Genomic DNA, 20,935 nt, shown 5'->3' on the forward strand with positions numbered 1-20,935 from the left:
TTTTTTTTTTTGGTGTATGTCTCTGTGAGCTTAATGTAAGTCTTCCTGACAAATTGGATTTGTGGGTCAGTAATTCTGTCTTAGTCCTTTGGGGATGCAGTAAGATATAGACTGGATGGCTTATAAACAACAAATTTATTTCTCACAGTTCAGGAGCCTGGGGAGCCCAAGATCAAGGTGTCAGCAGATTTGGTGTCTGGTGAGTTCCTGCTTCCTGCTTCATAGACAAATGTCTCTGGCTGTGTCCTCCATGATGGGAGGGTGGAAGGAACTCTTTGGAATCTCTTTATAATAAACTCACTAATCTCCTTCGTGGGGGCTGTGCCTTAATGACCTAATCATCTACTCCCACCTCATTATACTATCACATTGGGGGTTAGGATTTCAACATTGAATTTTGTGGGGGATGTAGACATTTAATCTTTAGCAAAGGCTGAAGCCAAGCCATGGACTGTAATGAGTTTTTCAAGGAGACTTATTTGCATAGTATATTATATTGTTCTAGCTACAACATGGATATTTTTATTTTGAACTTTAAAATTTATGAGAATTTAGGAAACAGAAGAAAGAGACTCACTTGAACATTATCAGCTACCACAATGGGATGTCAGTATGTTTTAATACATTGATAGTTTCAGGAGTTCCCGTCGTGGCGCAGTGGTTAACGAATCCGACTAGGAACCATGAGGTTGCGGGTTCGGTCCCTGCCCTTGCTCAGTGGGTTAACGATCCGGCGTTGCCGTGAGCTGTGGTGTAGGTTGCAGACGCGGCTCGGATACTGCGTTGCTGTGGCTCTGGCGCAGGCCAGTGGTTACAGCTCCGATTAGACCCCTAGCCTGGGAACCTCCATATGCCGCGGGAGCGGCCCAAAGAAATAGCAAAAAGACAAAAAAAAAAAAAAAAAAAAAAAAAAAAAAATACATTGATAGTTTCAGTACATTTGTAAATTTAGTACATTTATATACTTTAATATTATATTTAAATTCTCATTTTAACATATTCATTGATGATATATTAGTTCATATTGAAAGTTTCTTAGTACACTTGGAACTATATTCCACTCAAATAACTTGACTGAAAGGTAACATTTGAAGAAGTAAAGCATACTGAGTTAATGACGAAACTTGATAGTGACAGACTTATCCTATAAATATTCTTTCTACCGTCATCTAGAATGTTGGAAGTGGACATTTTGATCAAATCAAAACATTTGCTCCGTACTTATAAGTGTTAAGAATTGTACTTGATTGTTGGAAAACTAGTCATTAAAAAGGCATAATCCCCATCCTACAGTGAAATAAGTGGTTAGACAGGTCTCCAATTATAATATGTTGGAATAAACACTGTAATTGAAGGTTGTGTAAGATGCAATGGAAACAAGAAGTGGGAGCATTTAACTGTGCCAGGCAAGAAATGCTTCATTAAATTTGCGGCACTTGAGATGAATATTGAAAAATAAGTTGCATTGATTTTATTCTATAACCAAAAAAAAAAAAAAAAGTTGAAATTTTCCAGGACCTAAGCAGTAATAGGACGTTCCAGAAAAAAACAAGTTATGTTTAACGTTATGGTGTTGTAACACCACAGCAGTTGAAGGACTTAGTTTTTTTGTTTCTGAAAAGAGTAGTATGCATATGATTAAGTAGGGGCTAGAAAATGAAAGATTTTGTGGGTCTAATTTAGAAATTTGTATTTATATTCTAATGGCCAAAGGGAAGCTCTTGAATTTTAAGCAGCAGAGTTATGTGACCAGATTTGTGTTTTCCAGAAAATTCATGTGCTAGTAACTTGCAGCAATGCAAGCTCAGTTGGAAGACTATTACCAGTAGTAGAGGTAGGACACGAGAAGAAATCCTCAGTGAAGTGGGATTCTATATGAAGAATGAGATGAAAGAGATAAGATAGAATCAATAGGGTTAGACATGGTAGATAGTTATATCCCCTTTCTTTCTTTCTTTCTTTCTTTCTTTTTTTGTTTTTTTGTCTTTTTGTCTTTTCTAGGGCTGCACCTGTGGCATATGGAGAGTCCCAGGCTAGGGGTCTAATCGGAGCTGTAGCCACCGGCCTACATCACAGCCACAGCAACTTGGGATCCGAGCCGCGTCTGCGAGCCACACCACAACTCATGGCAATGCCAGATCCTTAACCCACTGAGCGAGGCCAGGGATCAAACCCGGAACCTCATGGTTTCTAGTCGGATTCATTAACCACTGAGCCATGACGGGAACTCCTATATCCCCTTTCTTAAGCTAGTTTTCCATGCCCACCCAAATCCATATTGGCGAGTAGTCCTCTTCCAGACCAACTAACTCATGTGACTTGCTTTAGCCAGGGGGATGAAGCAACTGTAATTTAGCAGAAGCTTGAAAAATTTTTATGCATTTGGGGCTTGCCCTCTTATTGCTGGCAACTCTTCTACCACCATGTAATCAAATTAGGGCTAGCCTCCCAGAAGATGAGGGACCAGTTGGAGAGAGACCTGAGGTGTCCCAACCATCTCAGCCTTCCCAGTTGAGGCCCCAAACATATGTGTGAGGCCATCCTAGACCATCCAACCCCAACTAAGATGGTTCACACCAGAAGAATCAGCCAATCAACCCTCAGATCACAGGAAATAATAAATATTTTGTTTTAAGCCTCTAGATTTGGGGCAGTTTGTTTCATAACAAAAGTTAGTGGGTACCCTAAGTGACCAAGTAGATGTGGAATGGGTAAGAGGAAGTCTAAGATGAGTCTCCATTTTGTAGCTTGGGTGGATGGATAATCAGTATTGGAAAGCTATAAATATTGGAGCAAGTATAAATATTAGAACAAGTAGGTCATATTACCAAAGAGAATAGGAAATGTATTTTTTAAAAGACCAATTCTAGAAGTATAACAGTAAATTCAGCTCTGGAAGTACTCAGTCTTGGGAGTTCTTGGGACATACGAGTGAAGATAGATATATCTACTTGGCACTTTGATATAAAGATCTGGAGATAGAAAATTTGGTGTAAAAGCCATGGCTGTGAATGACGTGGCCCATTCTCATTTATTAGTTTTGGAGGGTTTTTTTTTTAATATTCCTTGGTATTTTATACTTAAGACTATTGTCTACGAGTAAAGACAGCTTCTTCCTGTTCAGTCTGAGTGCCTTTTCTTTTTCATTTTGTAACTGGAACTGCCAGTAATGGTGAGAGTAAACATCCTTGCCTTGTTCCTGACTTTAGGGGGAACCATTCAGATCTTCACTATTAAGTGCTAATTATAGTTTTTCTTTCTCTACAGATGTCATTTTTCAAGTTATGTGAGTTCCCTTCTTTTCCTAGTTTACTAAGAATTTTTATCATAAATAGATACTGAATTTTGTCAAATGCTTTTCCTCCTTTATTGAGAAAATCTTATTATTTTTCTTCTTTAGTCTGTTAATAGGATTGATTATACCATGAGAACCTTTACCCACAATTGCCTGGCATGGTGGTTAGGTAGATTAATCCAGGTAAAAATTTACCAAGGGGCTGTGGTCTTCTGGCCTGACCCCCAAAAGTTTATGCACTTGGGCGGGTAAAGTGGCCAGGGGTTAGAAGTATTCCTGGGATTCCTTTTCAACAGAGCCTCATGCACTTTGGTAGGGAAGCCCATTTATAAAACCCTAATTTGGACTTTAATCAGATTGAGAGATTGTAGAAATGTAAGAGTTTATGGAATTATAAAACCAAAATGTTTAAATAAATTTTATATGAAGAAATTTTGTCTCCTTTATCTGAATGTTTTATGGGAATGAATATTATATAACCTGCCTAATATATAATGTTCATATTATATGAAAGAATATTATGTCTGACTGGGACATGCCTCCCCTAGCTAGTATTGTAAAATCAGAATCAGTTGATGAAGTCATAGTGAAGGCTACAGCTAGGAATATGAGTGTTGGTGGGATTAAGGTAAATGTTTGAAGGAGAATTGGTATGTTTGAACAGCTTTATGTGAAGTGGTTGGTCTCTTACCTGCTTGGATTATGGGGATGGAAATTGTAGTAGGGGAACATTTCACCTACATAGTGGTTGTAAAACAGAAGGCATGTGTAAATCTTCCCTTCAAGCAGTATTATTTGGACATACTAAACGAGAACCAATAAGATTGCCTGAGTTCAAACAGTGTAGTGTACGAATTGGAGTGATGACATAGACAGATTCTCTGTGTGATAGCTGTGTGTAAAGCATAGACTGGGGCTTATCGCAAAAGCCTGTGAGCACTTACTAGGGTTTACTGGGATACTAGTCTAGCAAATTCTCATCTGAAGGGAAATTACTAGCTTGCGATCAGACATTCATTAAAACTACCCCTGTGATTGAAGGATAGAAAATAATCTTGAAACCTGAAATGCCTATGATGTCTCGGATTCGATCAGAAAAACACTGTGAGGGCAATGCCCAGAAGAATTCCGCAACAAAATGGAAATGGGTTTGGGTTTTTTGGGTTTTTTTGGGGGGGGCCATACCCACCGTATGTAGAAGTTCCTGGGCGAGGGAGTGAATCTGTGCCGCAGTTGCAACCTGTGCCACAGCTGCAGCAACAGCGGGTCCTTAACTGCTTTCCCACATAGGAATTTCCTGGAAATGATTTGTACAGCATTATTATTATTATTATTTTAGGGCCATACCTGTGGCGTGTGGAAATTCCTGGGCTAGGGGTTGGATCAGAGATGCAGCTGCTAGCCTGCACCACAAGCATAGTAACGCCAGATCTCTGCCGCATCTGTGACCTCTGCTGCAGCTTGTAGCAATGCCAGATCCTCTAACCCATCAAGCAAGACCAGGTATCAAACCCGCATCCTCATGAATACTAGTCAGATTCTTAGCCCACAGAGCCATGTTCTACATGTGGCATACAAGGATCCTGTTCTCACAAGCAGGGAGCCTCTTTTCCCATAGGACTGACTTTGAAACTGTATGAGGAGCCACTAGATTCTGTCATCCCTTGGACAGTGCCCTATAAACAGCTCTCAACCCACCAGCAAAGAGCTGCTTGGTTTATGGATAGCAATCGTAAGATAAGTGGATAATATTCTCTTTGGAAGGCCACAACTCTGTTCAAAGAAGGTAAAAACAAACCAGCTAGTTGGGTTGAATTGCATGCTGTTTTTCTAGCAGTGACGGGAAAACTGAACTGGGCACCCACCCTTAAGTAAAATACACACACACACACACACACACACACACACACACGCACGGAAACTCACTCCTGTATGGGCCCCTTTTTCAAATGACTCAGAAGAGTCAAATCTCCCCAGTATTGCTTTTGTTTACTTTCTGCTTGGGTAGTTGCTTTTTGTACTTCATGCAAAGTATGTAGTTATAACCAGCAGTTAGGACAGGCTTTAGTGGACTACCCCTTCTTGGCTGGCACTAGGATCTCTAAATATATATTTCTTAAATTAGCTATTTAATGCCTGTCTCTTCCATTATGTGCAGTGTCAGCAGGGACTATCTGGGTTTTTTATTTTACTCTATTCCCATGCTTAATATAGTTCCTGGCATATACTAAACAGCAATAAATATTTATTGAATAAATGAATGAATGGACACTCCTCAGTTCTCTTACTTGACATTTTTGCAACATATTGCAGAAAAGATTATTCTCATTTGCTGGATTCTTTCCTCCCTAGGCTTCTGTATTACTATTCTACTGGTTCCCCCACTTCTCTGGCATTTCTTTTTCTTTTTTTTTTGTCTTTTTGCCATTTCTTGGGCCGCTTCCGTGGCATATGGAGGTTCCCAGGCTAGGGGTCAAGTCAGAGCTGTAGGCACTGGCCTACGCCAGAGCCACAGCAACTCGGGATCCGAGCCGCGTCTGCAACCTACACCACAGTTCATGGCAATGCCGGATCCTTAACCCACTGAGCAAGGCCAGGGATCGAACTTGCAACCTCATGGTTTCTAGTCGGATTCGTTAACCACTGAGCCACGATGGGAACTCCTGGCATTTCTTTATAGGCAAGTTGCTACTTCTTTATGATCCTTACAGCTTCAGAAAAATGCTTTTGGAAAGGGGACACCTACATAGTCAGTCCACAGAGACATACAAGTCCAACCTTAGTAATAAATGCTCAGTCACCATTTAATCATCCTAAAACAGAGCAGAGATTTGTTAAGTGCATGGTGGCAGTCCTTTGCTGTCCTCTTGTTACCTGTTATTAGGTCCTCTACAACTCTTTCCACCCACTCATTTAGCTTATTATTACTTTCCTATACAAGCTCTTGCTAGCATATAATTTTCAAAAAGTTAAAAATATGACTCATTCAAATATGAAAGGAAAGTACTTCAAATATTTTATTCAGCTCACTAATTAATGAGAGAACATATAAAGGTATTGAGACTGCTCAAAGAAAAATTCGAGGAACAGAGAATTTAAATAGTCAAAGGAATGTCGAAATAAATTTATCTATAGATACAAATTCCTACAAGGCAGGAGACATAATGTTTGAGGTTACGTTTTTCACCAGGTGGAAAACAATTAAATCTCTACTAAGAGATTTGTGTTTGTATTGTTAAGGACAGGAATCATTTACACTGCTCTCTGATAACAAAAGCAGTTGCTTTGTTATCAGTTACCTAGGAGTTAACCACTACCTCTGTAAAGTTGTAAAATAGCCTAGTCAATAGAAAGTCAAATTAAGATGCACACCCCTTCATAATCAGATAATTCCCAGAGGGTCTATTAAATTACATCCTGCATTGCATTAAAAGGACCCCCATAATCCCTTCTGCCCCATAATCCAGGTTCTGAATATTTTTTCGTAATAATTTTTACACTAGATGAGAAAGCTTTACTTTGTTTTTTTTCCTTTACATCTGTCCCTTTCCCTCGTAGCATGTTTTTTCCTTTCCTTGTGCCCCATAATGTCTCTTTAAATCTTGGCCCCAGCTTGTTTTGTGTTTTTTTGGTTTTGGTTTTGGGTTTTTTTTTTTTTTTTAATTACAGTTGATTCACAATGTTGTGACAATTTCTTCTGTACCACAATGTGATTCAGTCATACATATACACACATCTATGCTTTTTCAGATTCTTTTCCCATACAGATTATCACAGAATATTCGGTAGAGTTCCCTGTGCCATACAGCGGGTCCCTGTTGGCCAGCCATTCCAAATACTGCAGTGTGCATATGCCAGTCCTAAACCCCTAATCCAGCCCTCCCCCTCACCTGCCCCCTATATAAACATTCTTTTTTATGCTTTTCCATCCTGGTCTATCCCAGGAGATTGGATATAGTTCCCTGTGCTATACAGTAGGACCTTGTTTATCCTTTAGAAATGCAATAATGTACCTCTATTAACCCCAAACTGCCTGTCTAACCACACAACTTTCTTCCTTTGAACACACTTTTTTTTCTTTCACCCTTATATGAAATGGCTGATGCTCAGTTTCCCTAAGCATTTGGAGAATAATTTGGAGTGTTGCATTTTCATTATGGGAGACTGTATTATTTTATTAAAAATGGTCATTATTGGCTTGGCATATGTATATTCCCAGTTTTACTTGAAGCTCTGGTGTGAACTACAATTGATCCTTTGAAAACATACGTTAAATTTATTAATTCAAGGATGTTAAATACATAACGCTGGTGCTCCCACTCTACCTGCCCATAACTGTGGCAGTTTATTGACAGTTGATGTCAAACTCAGCCTTTTTTAAAAAAGTGAAATGTACTTGATGTACAGTGTTTAGGTGTACTACATAGTGATTTGAAAATGGCGTGTATTATGATCACCACAATAAACCTAGTAACCATCTTTCCCCATACAAAGTTATTATAATATTATTGACTGTATTTCTTATGCTATGTTATATCCCTGCAGCTCACTTATTTTATAACTGGAGTTTTGTACCTCTTAATCCCCTTCACCTCTTTCGCCCATCCCTTTCTTCTCCTCCTTCAACTACCTGATTGTTCTCTGTATCTATGAATCTGATTTCATTTTGTTTCCTTTGTTTGTTTGTTTGTTTTAGAGTCTGCATATAAGTCAGATCAGACAGTATTTGTCTTTGTTTGCCTGATGTATTTCACTTAGCGTAATACCTTCCAGATCTATCCATGTTACCACAAATGGCAAAAATTTCATTCTTTTTTATGGCTGAGTAGCATACCATTGCATATCAGTACCATATCTTTTTTTTTTTTTTAATGTCTTTTTAGGGCCGCACCTGCAGCATACGGAAGTTCTCAGGCTAGGGGTCAGATTGGAGCTGCAGCCATAGCAACTCAGGATCCGAATGGTGCCAGCACATGGCAACGCCAGATCCTTAACCCACTGAGCAAAGCCAGGGATCGAACCTGCAACCTCACGGTTCCTAGTCGGATTCGTTAACCACTGAGCCGCAACGAGAACTCTGCATATGCCCTTTAAGAATAAAATCTCTGTTTCCTGTAGCCCACTCCTGGTTTTCAAAGCTGGATGTTCTGGAGAGTTGTCTTCCCAGTACAGAACTTCTGGGCTGGGGAGCCTGATGGGAGGCTCAGACCTCTCACTTATCAGGGAGTACCTCTACAATTGTGATAATTCTTCCAGTTCTGTTTCCAGAGGTATGGGTCCTGACTATACCACATCCACCTCTCCTACCCATCTCATTGTGTTTCCTTCTTTATATTTTTAGTTGTTGAAAATCTTTTCTGCTATTCTTCAGGTTGTTCTCATAGGTGGGTGTTCTGTAAGTAGTTACGATTTTGGTGTGTTTGTGGGAGGAGGTGAGTTCAGATTCTTCCTTCTCTGCCATCTTGACTACTTCTTATATCGATCTCATTTTTATTCATCCTGAGATTCCTTCTTAACAAAGAATTCCAGGCATTACCTATCACTCAGTTGAAGTTGACACAAGGTAGACATGTTTTAAATTAATGCTTTCAGGAAAAAAGTCATAGAACAGTCTGGTTCTAGAGATGGTGTATATAGGGAGGCAATTTTTGTCTCTCTCCCAGGGTAAAGATGTCTTTTGGGATTTGTTCTGAGGTCCTTAGTTGCATGAAGGACCTTGCAACTTTGATTATCTTTATGATTATCTCTACAATCTTAAAAAGTATGTTTCACTTTGCTTTTTTAAAGTTAAAAATCCAAAGTATCAGGTCCTTTCGTGGCTCAGCGGTAACAAATCTGACTAGTATCCATGAGGATGTGGGTTCTATCCCTGGCTTCACTCAGTGGGTTAACGATCTGGTGTTGCCATGAGCTGTGGTGTAGGTTGCAGACATGGCTCCAGATCCCACAGTGCTGTGGCTGTGGTGTAGGCCAGCAGCTGTAGCTCTGATTTGACCCCTAGCCTGGGAACTTCCATATGCCGCAAGTACAGCCCTAAAAAGACAAAAATAAATAAATAAATAAATAAATAAAAAATAGGAGTTCCCTTCATGGCTTAGTGGAAAGGAATCTGACTAGTATCCATGAAGAATAGTATCCAGTTCAATCCCTGGCCTCACTCAGTGCGTTAAGGATCCCATGTTGCCATGAGCTGTGGTGTAGGTCACAGACACGGCTCAGAGCCTGCGTTGCTTTGGCTGTGGCGTAGGCAGACAGCTACAGCTCTGATTCCCTCCTTAGCCTGGGAACCTCCATATATATGCAGGGTACAGCCCTCAAAAAGACCAAAAAAATAAAATAAAATAAAATAAAATAAAAATCCAAAGTATCAATGTAGACACATTCCTTATATAAAAATGTATTTCTATCATGTGACTCAGTGTTTTACTTTCTGGAAAATAAAGCTATGGTTTTATTATCCTATTTTCAATCTTTGTTTTTGGAACTTTACACATTTTATTTTTGGTGCCTGTGCTTTGTCTTGAAAATACCTTCTCCCTCTCCCTAGCAGTGGGTGGGTAGAGGATAGCAAAAAATAGAAGACATCCTTCCCTATTGCACAGGGACCCTATATATAACCCCATCTGGCCAAGGGTGGGGGACTCTTGGTGCATTCTCAGATAACTATTCAGGAGGGGGATGGGTGACTGGGATGGCATTACATGTGAGATGGGGCCTCCAGGAGAGCCACTCTGATCCTTGTGTTTCCTGGTCCTTGGTGGCTTTCTGGTTCTGCCTCTAGACCCAGTCCCCCCTCCAGTGCATCTTTTAAAATGTGTTTACATTTGATCCTAAAGTCATATGGTTTAGATTGCAAAATGGTTTGGATTTATTAAATATGGAGAATTTTGTGATAGATCAAAGGGGATTCAAAAACAGAAATTCTTCTTCTTCATTCTTATAGAACTTTACAATAAACTTTAGCTGCATCACATGCCCAGGGAAGCATTTGGTGTTTTATAGGAAGGCTGTATCAGCTTGTTAATGTTCTCAGAGCTCTTTATATCTAGAGTCTTTATCAAAAACGTGGTCTGTGGTGCCAACTCCCTGGATTCAGCTTGGACAAGTTGCTTAACCTTGCCCTTTCTTAGTTTCCTCATCATAATGGGCTACTGTAAGGAATTTTTATTTATTTACATAACTATGAGCATCATACACATACATAAACATTCACATGCATGTATATGTGTGTGTCCACAGACACACTCTCATGTATAGCACTTTAACCTAAGAACATGGTAAATATTTAACTTCACAATAAACTTTTTTTTTTTTTTTTTGTACTTTTGGGGCCACACCTGAGGCATATGGAGGTTCCCAGCCTAGGGGTTTAATCAGAGTTGTGGCTTCAAGCCTACACTACAGCCACAGCAACTTGGGATCTGAGCCATGTCTGTGACCTACACCACAGCTCAGGCAATGCCGGATCCTCGACCCACTGAGCAAGGTCAGGGATCGAACCTGTAACCTTATGGTTCCTAGTCGGATTTGTTAACCACTGCGCCACGATGGGAACTCCCAACTTTACAATAAACTTAATACCATTCCTCAAATGCTTACCAGTTCCAGATCTTTTCTCAAACAGTATTAAAATTTATTTAAATGTTTACATGTCATAATTACATATATATATATATATTTGTTAATAATTTTCTATTTTTAATTCTATTTTTTTGAGACTGACAGCATAAGCTTTAGTCACTGGCCAAAGAATGGAGAAGCAAGAGCTAAGTTCATGGATCATCTTCTCACCCACCTGATGAGAGTGATTTAATCTTAAAGAGTAAAGATAGGATTTCCCGTCGTGGCGCAGTGGTTAACGAATCCGACTAGAAACCATGAGGTTGCGGGTTCGGTCCCTGCCCCTGCTCAGTGGGTTAACGATCCGGCGTTGCCGTGAGCTGTGGTGTAGGTTGCAGATGCGGCTCGGATCCCGCGTTGCTGTGGCTCCGGTGTAGGCCGGTGGCTACAGCTCCAATTCGACCCCTAGCCTGGGAACCTCCATATGCCGCGGGAGCGGCCCAAGAAATGGCAAAAAAAAAAAAAAAAGAGTAAAGATAAAAGCAGCAGGTGTGAAGCTAATGGTGGGAGCCATATGCATTAGTCTACCAGAGAATGGGCAGGGCTTTTGTGAGGGAGTGGGGTGCCAGGCTCCCCTTATTAATTTATTTATTTTTGCTTTTTTAGGGCCACACCTGTAGCATATGGAAGTTCCCAGGCTAGGGGTCAGAGCTGCAGCTGCTGGCCTACACCACGGCCATAGCAATTTGGGATCCACGCCGTGTCTGCAACTTACGCAAGAGCTCAGGGCAACACCGGATCCTTAATGCACTGAGCAAGGCCAGGGATCAAACCCACCATCTCACGGATACTAGTAGGGTTTGTTACTGCTGAGCCATGACAGGCACTCCCCCCTCCCCTTTAAAATTATGGTTGATTTACAATATTCCTTCAATTTCTGCTGTACAGTGAAGTGACCCAGTCATATATATATATATTTTTTTAATATATATATTCTTTTTTTTATACTATCTTCCATCACATAAGAGATTGGATGTAGTTCCCTGTGCTGTACAGTACGACCCCATTTCTTACCCATTCTAAATGTAATAGTCATAAATAGGTTTCTTGAAAGAGCTGTTTGCTCAAGAGAAGAAACTCTCAATTTGTTCAAATCCAAAAAGAATAGATCAATTTGAAATATTCTTCATGAAATGGCTGTAAGAGGCAGCCGTGTTAAGCAATACGAATTTATGAACATAACCACAATGCTTTTTCCTGTTTGATTTAAATTTAATATCCTCCTACAATGGAAGATGATTTACTATAAAGAGATAAACTGGAAGGAATAGGAAAATGGAAAGGAGATGTCATTTCTTTTTTACTATCCAACAGATTTACCATCTGTTTTAAAATGATGTTTGACCATCTACCGTAAATGAAACAAAGTGATTTTTAAAATAATGTAACACTTCAAACTATTTTTACTACCAAACTCTCCCTCCTCTATGAACACATTCATCTTACTGTGCAAAGGTTTATTTAAGCTACACTTATATCTATGTTGTTTTTAGCTCATTTCCTTTTTAAAAAAGCAATTGGTGAGTTTATTTCCCAGTTTAGCTGTTGTAATAAAATGTAAAAGACGTTTCTGTTTTGGCCTCAAGTATAGCATTATTGAAAGCTATGGGAGTCACAGCAAAATATAGGACAGCATAAAATTAGAAACTGCTGGCATTTCCTTAGCAGCACTTACTGCACTTGCAGTTTTCCCGCCCCTTGCTACCAGCAGAAATCTGAAAGTCACGTCTGTGTATCAGACAACAAACCCTAAATATGTTTTTTAAGTAATAGCTTTATTGAGATGTTATTCACATAGCATAAAATTTACTCTTTTAAAGTATACAGTTCAGTAAGTTTAGGTATATTCACAGAGTTTTGTAATCGTCATTATTTTAAATTTAGAGCATACAATTCACTCCAAAAAGAAACCCAGTGCCCATTAATAGTTACTTCTCACTCCCCCATCTATCCTGCCGCTAGCAGCCGCTAATCTACTATGGATTTGTCTATTCTAGACATATAAATGAAATCATACGATATATGGTATTTTGTGACAGCTTCTTTCACTTAACATAATGTTTTCAAGGTTTATCCATGTCGAAGCCTGGTATCAGTACTTCATTCTTTTTTATTGCTTGGTAATTTATTCTGTCCTATTTTACGCCAGTGTGTTTATGTAATGGACATTTGAGTTCTTTGCCACTTATTGACTATTAGGAATGATGATGCTATTAACGTCCATGTGTAAGTTTTTATATATTAGACATTCATTTTCATTTTTCTTACATATATACATAGGAGTGGAATTGCTGGGTATCATGGCAACTCTGTTTAACTTTTTGAGGAACTTCCAGACCAATCATTTTCCAAAGTGGTTCTACTGTTTTATTTTCCTACCAGCATGTATATGTGTTCTACTTTCTTCACATGCTTTCCAACACTTGTTATTATATGTCTTTTTTTTTTGGTCTTTTTAGGGCTGCACCCATGGTATATGGAGGTTCCCAGTCTAGAGGTCAAATCGGACCTGTAGCTGCCAGCCTACACCACAGCCACAGCAACGCCAGATCTGAGCCTCATCTTGGACCCACATCACAGCTCACAGCAACGCCAGATCCTTAACCCACTGAGGCAAGGCCAGGGATCGAACCTGCATTCTCATAGCTACTGGTCAGATTCGTTTCCGCTGAGCCATGTCAGAAACTCCTATATGTCCTTTTGATTGTAGCCATCCTAATGGGTATGAAGTGGAATCTTATTGTGGTTTTGATTTGTATTTCTCTGATAGTCAGTGATGCTGAGTGTTTTTTCCTGTTAATTATCTATTTGTATGCCTTTTCTGCAGAAACTTTTTTCAAATGCTCTTTTTAAAAATTGCGGTTTTTGTCTTCTTGCTACTGAGTTTAAAATTTCTGTATATACTCCAGATTCAAGTTCCATATCAGATATATGACTTGCTAGTATTTTTTCCCATTCTGTAGGTCATCTTTCTCTCTTTCTTTTTCTCTTTCTTTTGCTTTTTTAGGCCTATGCCACAGCAACTTGGGATCCAAGCCGTGTGTGCAAGCTCTACCACAGCTCATGGCAACTCCAGATCCTTGAACTTTTTAATATAAAGTGAAATGCATAAATCTTTTTTTTTCTTTTTTGTCTTTTGTCTTTTTAGGGCCGCACCTAAGGTTCCCAGGCTAGGGGTTGAATCGGAGCTGTAGCCTCTGGCCTACGCCACAGCCACAGCAATGCCGGATCCTTAACCCACTGAGCGAGTCCAGCCTCATGGATACTAGTCAGGTTCATTAACCACTGAGCCATGACAGGAACTCCTGAAATGCACAAATCTTGAATATACATTGTGGAGAGTTTGACATATATATTCATCTATGTAACCCTAACCCTTATCAAGGGTGTATAATATTTTCCTAATCCCAAAAAGTCCTGTATGCCCCTTTCCCAGAATTCTTGTACTTTACCCATGCTGAAAATAGTCACTGTGTGTGTGTGTTGTTTTTTTTTTTTTTTTGTCTTTTTGCCTTTTCTTGAACCGCTCCCACGGCATATGGAGATTCCCAGGCTAGGGGTCGAATCGGAGCTGTAGCTGCCGGCCTACATCAGAGCCACAGCAACTCAGGATCCGAGCCACGTCTGCGACCCACACCACAGCTCACGGCAACCCCGGATCCTTAACCCACTGAGCAAGGCCAGGGATCGAACCCGCAACCTCATGGTTCCTAGTTGGATTCGTTAACCACTGCACCACGACGGGAACTCCAGTCACTGTGTTTTTTACCAGAGAACTTTGTACTCTTGTACAAGCCTTCTTAAACTCAGAATAGTGTTTTTGAGATTCATTCATACTGTTCATTCATTCATATTTTTTGAGATCCATTCATACTACTGTATGAATCAATAGTTGTTGGGTTTTTTTTTTATTACTGAGTATAGCATCTATTATATGGATGTCCCACAGTTTATTTATCCATTCTCCTGTAGCTGAATCATTTTCCACTTATCAATATTACTAAAAAGTTCTGACAGCTGGCTTTTGTTTACATTGAAGTTGTAATTGTTTAATATAGTAATAATCATCTGGAAGCTTTGTAAATTTAGAAGTACTTTCTGAATTAAATAAATGCTTTTGTCAGAATCTTTAACATTTTCTAGAGATTATGCAGACTAGATGTGTTCATTTACAACAAAGGACTAAAATTTAAATCTCAAATAGCAGACAAGGAGTTCCGTCGTGGTTCAGTGGAAACGAATCCAACTAGGAACCATGAGATTGAGTTTTTGATCTCTGGCCTCACTCGGTGGATTAAGGATCTGGCATTGCTGTGAGCTGTGGTGTCGGTTGCAGATGGGGTTCAGATCTGGCATTGCTGTGGCTCTGGTGTAGGTCAGCAACAACAGCTCTGATTAGACCCCTAGCCTGGGAACTGCCATATGCCTCGGGAGCGGCCCAAGAAAATGGCAAAATACAAAGACAAAAAAAAAAAAAAAAAAAAAAAAGACAAAAATAAGTAAGTAAATAAATAAGTAAGTAAAATAAAATAGCAAAGGAATCTTATTGGCTCCCCTTACTTTATCCCTTTCTTTTCCTTTACGGCAGGACTTTTCAGACTTTCATGTTCATATGAATAACTGCAGTCAAGAGGGGATCTTGTTAAAATGCAGGTTCTGATTTGGTAAATTTGGGTAGACCCCAAGATTCTGCTTTTTTTTTTTTTTTTTTTTTGTCTTTTTAAGACTGCACCCAAGGCATATGGAAGTTCCTATGCAAGGGGTCAAATCGGAGCTATAGCTGCTGGCCTACATCACAGCCACAGCAATACCAGATCTGAGCTGTGGCAGCTCACAGCCATGCCGGATTCTTAACCCACTGAGCGAGGCCAAGGATGGAACCTGTGTCTTCATGGATACTAGTTGGGTATGTTAACCACTGAGCCACAATGGGAACTCCCAGATTCTGCATTTCTAATAAGCTCCCAGGTGATACCAATGATTCTTGTCCATGGAGTAACAAATATCTCTAGCCAAATTGTATGCCTATCTTTCTCTGAATCCATCAGAAGTTCCCATTTCCATGCCTTAAAATAAGTATGTTTAAAATATTCAAGGTCAGAAAGGAAAAGAAGCCATAGGGCAAGAATAGGACATTATGGGGGGAAAAAAGGCAGATTTCTTAAAGAATCAGATATTCTATAAATGAAAAACATTTTCATTAAAGAAAAAAATAAAACTTCAGTAGAAGGCACTGAATCATTCGCATTTATTTCTCCACATTACTCATTTAGGACTTAACATGTTACCTAAATGATGACGTAGTATCTTAATAAATCTGTCCTCTTTGTGTGTGTGTGTCTATGTGTATATATATATATGTAGTCTTTTTAGGGCTGCGCTCTCAGCATATGGAGGTTCCCAGGCTCAGGGTCCAATTGGAGCTGTAGCCACTGCCCTACACCACAGCCACAGCAATGCCAGATCCAAGCCATGTCTGCTACCTACACCACAGCTCACGGCAACGCTGGATTCTTAACCTGCTGAGTTAGGCCAGGGTTCTAACGTACATCTTCGTGGATACTAGTCAGATTCATTTCTGCTGAGCCACGATAGGAACTCCCAAATCTGTCCTCTTTAATTAGATCCTAAATCCCTTGGAGAAGGACAATGGCTTATACCTCCTTCCTTGCTTGTTGCCATGTACAATGGGTATTAAATGATGTTTGATGAAGAAGATGAGGATTTCTTAGGCTGCAAATAATAGAAAATCTACCTCAAAGTGGCATGAACAATTTGTGAATTTATTATCTTACATAAGAGTTCTAGAATCATAAGAATCATATCAGGGAGTGATTAGCTGTGTTTGATATGATCAGGATGTTGGCTGTGTTTCTCTGTGTTTCTCATGGCCTTGTCCTCAGTTTGTCAGCTCTCTTCATGGTGGCAAAATGGCTTCTAGCAGCCACTAAAACTGCAATTTTCCTTGTTTCTGTCTTGCAGAACATAAAAACCTCTCCTCTAACCATGGAATAAAATCTTTCCTTATAGTGTAATTGGTTTTAATACACAGATGCTATCAAAATGCCTTGCATGGTAATAGGATGGATCATGTTTCCCTCAGTATACTACTTTGGGGAAAGGAGTGAACAAATAAGTTTTCTTTCTGGGAGGGAAGTAGAGAAATAAATGATTGGTATGCAACCACTAATGCCTCTGTAATGAACAGGTAAATTTCAGATTCAATATATATATATATTTTTTTTGTCTTTTTTGGGCTGCACCTGCGGCACATGGAGGTTCCCAGGCTATGGGTCAAATCAGAGCTGTAGCTGTTGGCCTACACCACAGCCATGCCAGCACAGGATCAGAGCTGTGTCTGCAACCTATACCACAGTTCACAGCAACGGAGATCCTTAACCCACTGAGTGAGGCCAGGGATCAAACCTGCATCCTCATGGATGCTAGTCAGGTTTGTTTCCACTGAGCCACAATGGGAACTCCTCAGCAAAATTTTTGAAAGTTGTATAATAGTTGGCTCTATCAAAAAAAAAAAATTACTGTGGCGTAATGAGTCTGGGCCTATCAGAACTGATACTTAATAAATATTTAATATGAGGAATTAAATATTTTTAGTGAAAAAAGTACTTTAAATGAATACTTATTTTACATAAAGATGTAACTTTAAAAATTATAGAAAGAGTGGTGTTCCCATTGTGGTGCAGTGGAAACAAACCCAACTAGCATCCATGAGGATTCGGGTTTGATCCCTGGTCTCACTCAGTGGGTCAAGGATCAGGTGTTGCTGTGAGCTGTGGCATAGGTTGAAGACACAGCTTGGATCCTGCGTTGCTGTGACTGTGGTTGTAGGCCGGCAGCTGCAGCTCTGACTCAGCCCCTAGCCAGGAAATTTCCATTTGCCACAGGTGCGACCCTAAAAAGAAAAAAAAAATTACAGAAAGAGTAATATGAGGTTACAGTTTAAGAAATGCAGGAGTTGCCTGATGGCCTAATGCTTAAGGATTTGGTGTTGTTACTGCTGTGGCATGGGTTCCATTCCTAGCCCAGGTATTTTCACATGCTGTGGGAACAGGAAAAAAAAAAAAAAAAAAAAGCAAATAGCGCAAAAAGACCTATGTTGAAAAGTAAAATTCTTTCTTCGTGCTGACTCCAGACAGCAACCTCAGTTAGGAGCTTTTGGTGTGTTTTCCTTTTTATCTCATTATTTTAATTTTATGTTTTTTTGATTAACTTTTTAAAATAATTAACAAATTAATATACCTTTATATAAAGCTGAGAAGTACAAGAATGTATAAAGAGATATAATCTCCCTTTCCTTCCAACCTCAATTGGCTGGCTGGCAAAATAATTTTACCAACTTGGGTAGCATCCTTCCACCCCATTCTGCATGCTTGTGCACACTTATGGCTTTTCTACTTAAGGTGGAGGTGCTGTGGAGAGAGTCGTGTGTTTGATTCTGTAACTTCTATGCATTGTGAACTGTCCTCTAGACCTTTGTCCTCCACTGTGGTAATCATTGGCCACACGTAGCTATTAAACACTTGAACTGTAGCTGGTTTGAATTGAATTGTGCTGAAGTATAAAATACACACCAGATTTCTAAGACTTAGAACACAAAAAGAGAATGTACAATATCCCATGGTTTTTTTTTTTATTACATGCCACAGTGATAATATTTTGGGTGTATTGGGTTAAATAAAATAATTAATTTCATCTGTTTTACTGTTTTTAATGTAGCTACTAAAAACTTAAAATTGCACATGTGGCTCACATTACCTTTCTATTGGACAGTGTTGCTCTGAACTAATAGAAAAAGATCCTAATGCTTTAATAGTTGCGTAATAGTCTGTAACAGGGTTGTGAAACAATTCATTCACCATTTCCTACTGATTACATTCAGATTTTTTGTAGCTTGTTTTGTTTGTTGGTATGTTTCACTTACTGTTTCAATTATTTTTTCTGTGAAAGGAACCATCTGCATTTAGTGGTTTAAGGAATTTCCTTCCTGGCTCAGCACTAACCAACCCAGCTAGTATCCATGAGGACCTGGGTATGATCCCTGGCCTTGCTCAATGGGTTAAGGATCCAGTGTGGCCAGGAGCTGTGGTGTAGGTCACAGACGCAGCTCGGATCCCAAGTTGCCATGGCTGTGGCATAGGCCAGCAGCTGCAGCTCTCAATGGACCCCTAGCCTGGGAACTGCCATATGCTGCAAGTGCGGCCGTAAAAGGCAATAGATAAATAAATAAATAATTTTAGTGGCTTAAAACAACAAACATTATTTCTTGCAATTCTGAGAAATGGCTAGACAGTTCTATTCTGGGCCAGCTCAGCTGGGGCCTGGGTGGTTTAGGGTGGCCTTAGTTACATATCTGGGGCTTCAGCTAGGATGGGGGATAACCAGGGCCTTCTCCCCATGATCTCTTATCCTCAGGAGGCTGGTCCTGTCCAAATGAAAGAGCAAGACTCCAGTACGCAATTGCTTTTAAGCTTCTGCTAGTGCCACATTGTATCATCCCCTGGAGGAAGGAAGTCACCCTGGCCTCATCTAGAATTCCAGGGCTCTCGATAGAAGGAATAACAAATTACACTGAAAAAGGGGCAGCATATCAGGAGGTGTGAACAAATTAAAGGAGTTATGATAGTAATTTATGGTAGTCACAATAAGTAACAGCAAATGTCCTCAATCTATTTATCTTGCATATCGATGCCTTTATTTCTGTAGGATAGATTCCCCAAAACTGAGACTATTAGTGCAAATATTTTCTGAATTGGTTGAAGCAATTTATATTCCCACCAGCATATATGAATTTACTTTGCTCATCCTTTTTTTTTTTTTTTTTTTTTTGTCTTTTTGCCTTTTCTAGGGCCCCTTCCCGCGGCATATGGAGATTCCCAGGCTAGGGGTCGAATCGGAGCTGTAGCTGCCGGCCTGCGCCAGAGCCACAGCAACGTGAGATCCAAGCCGTGTCTGCGACCTACGCACAGCTCAGGGCAATGCCAGATCCTTAACCCACTGAGCAAGGCCAGGGATCGAACTTGCAACCTTATGGTTCCTAGTCGGACTCGTTAACCACTGAGCCATGATGGGAACTCCTTTTTTTTTTTTTTGTCTTTTTGTCTTTTGTTGTTGTTGTTGTTGTTGTTTCTATTTCTTGGGCCGCTCCCGCGGCATATGGAGGTTCCCAGGCTAGGGGTCGAATCGGAGCTGTAGCCACAGGCCTACGCCAGAGCCACAGCAACTCGGGATCCGAGCCGCGTCTGCAACCTACACCACAGCTCACGGCAACGCCGGATCGTTAACCCACTGAGCAAGGGCAGGGACCAAACCCGCAACCTCATGGTTCCTAGTCGGATTCGTTAACCACTGCGCCACGACGGGAACTCCCCTTTTTTTTTTTTTTTTTTGCTCATTCTTTTCAATACCAGATATTATTACTCTTTATAGTTTTTGCCAGTCAATGACAAGTGATATCTTATTTTTGTTTTTACTTACATTTTCTTGGCTAGCGAGGCTGAGCATCTTTTCATATTTTTATTGAGTACTTGAGTTTCCTCTTTTGCAACTTGACTGTTTGTATCCCTTTCACATTTTCCTCTTGGTCATTTCTTTCTTTCCTTTTTTTTTTTTTTTTTAACACATTTTATTTTTATTTTTAATTTTTTTTGCATCTTTGTCTTCTACTCAAATATCCTAGAACTTACAAATCTAAAATGAACATTAAAAGAGTTCCCACTGCAGCACAGTGGGTTAAGAATCTGATTGTAGCAGCTCTGGTCACTGCAGAGGTGTGGGTTCAATCCTTAGCCCAGTGAAGTAGGTTAAAGGATCCAGCATTGCTGCAGCTATAGCGTAGGTCACAGCTGTGGCTCAGATTCCATCCCTTCCCTCAGCCAGGAACTTCATATGCTGTGAGTGTGGTCATAAAATAATAATAAATTAAATAAACATTAAAACAGATCTTGGCCATTTGTTTCTAACTAGCCTGTAGAAACTTTTTGTATGATAGAGACATAACTC

The 20,935-nt window shown here is 39.9% G+C and overlaps 1 pseudogene across 1 annotated transcript in view; it reads left to right on the plus strand.

Annotated features, from left to right (window-relative positions):
- Positions 1–20,935, plus strand: part of LOC102157680 (uncharacterized) — a 147,506-nt pseudogene that overhangs the window by 2,897 nt on the left and 123,674 nt on the right. Inside the window, exon 3 of the transcript XR_014820472.1 lies at positions 149–199. The product of XR_014820472.1 is annotated as an uncharacterized LOC102157680 (transcript). The remainder of the gene's footprint in view (positions 1–148; positions 200–20,935) is intronic.

This window comes from Sus scrofa, chromosome 12 (assembly GCF_054392235.1).
Source record: "Sus scrofa isolate SSC_HxYL_T2T_F1_AM1 chromosome 12, Sscrofa_HxYL_maternal_Yorkshire_Landrace_v2.0, whole genome shotgun sequence".
Lineage (NCBI taxonomy): Eukaryota > Metazoa > Chordata > Mammalia > Artiodactyla > Suidae > Sus > Sus scrofa.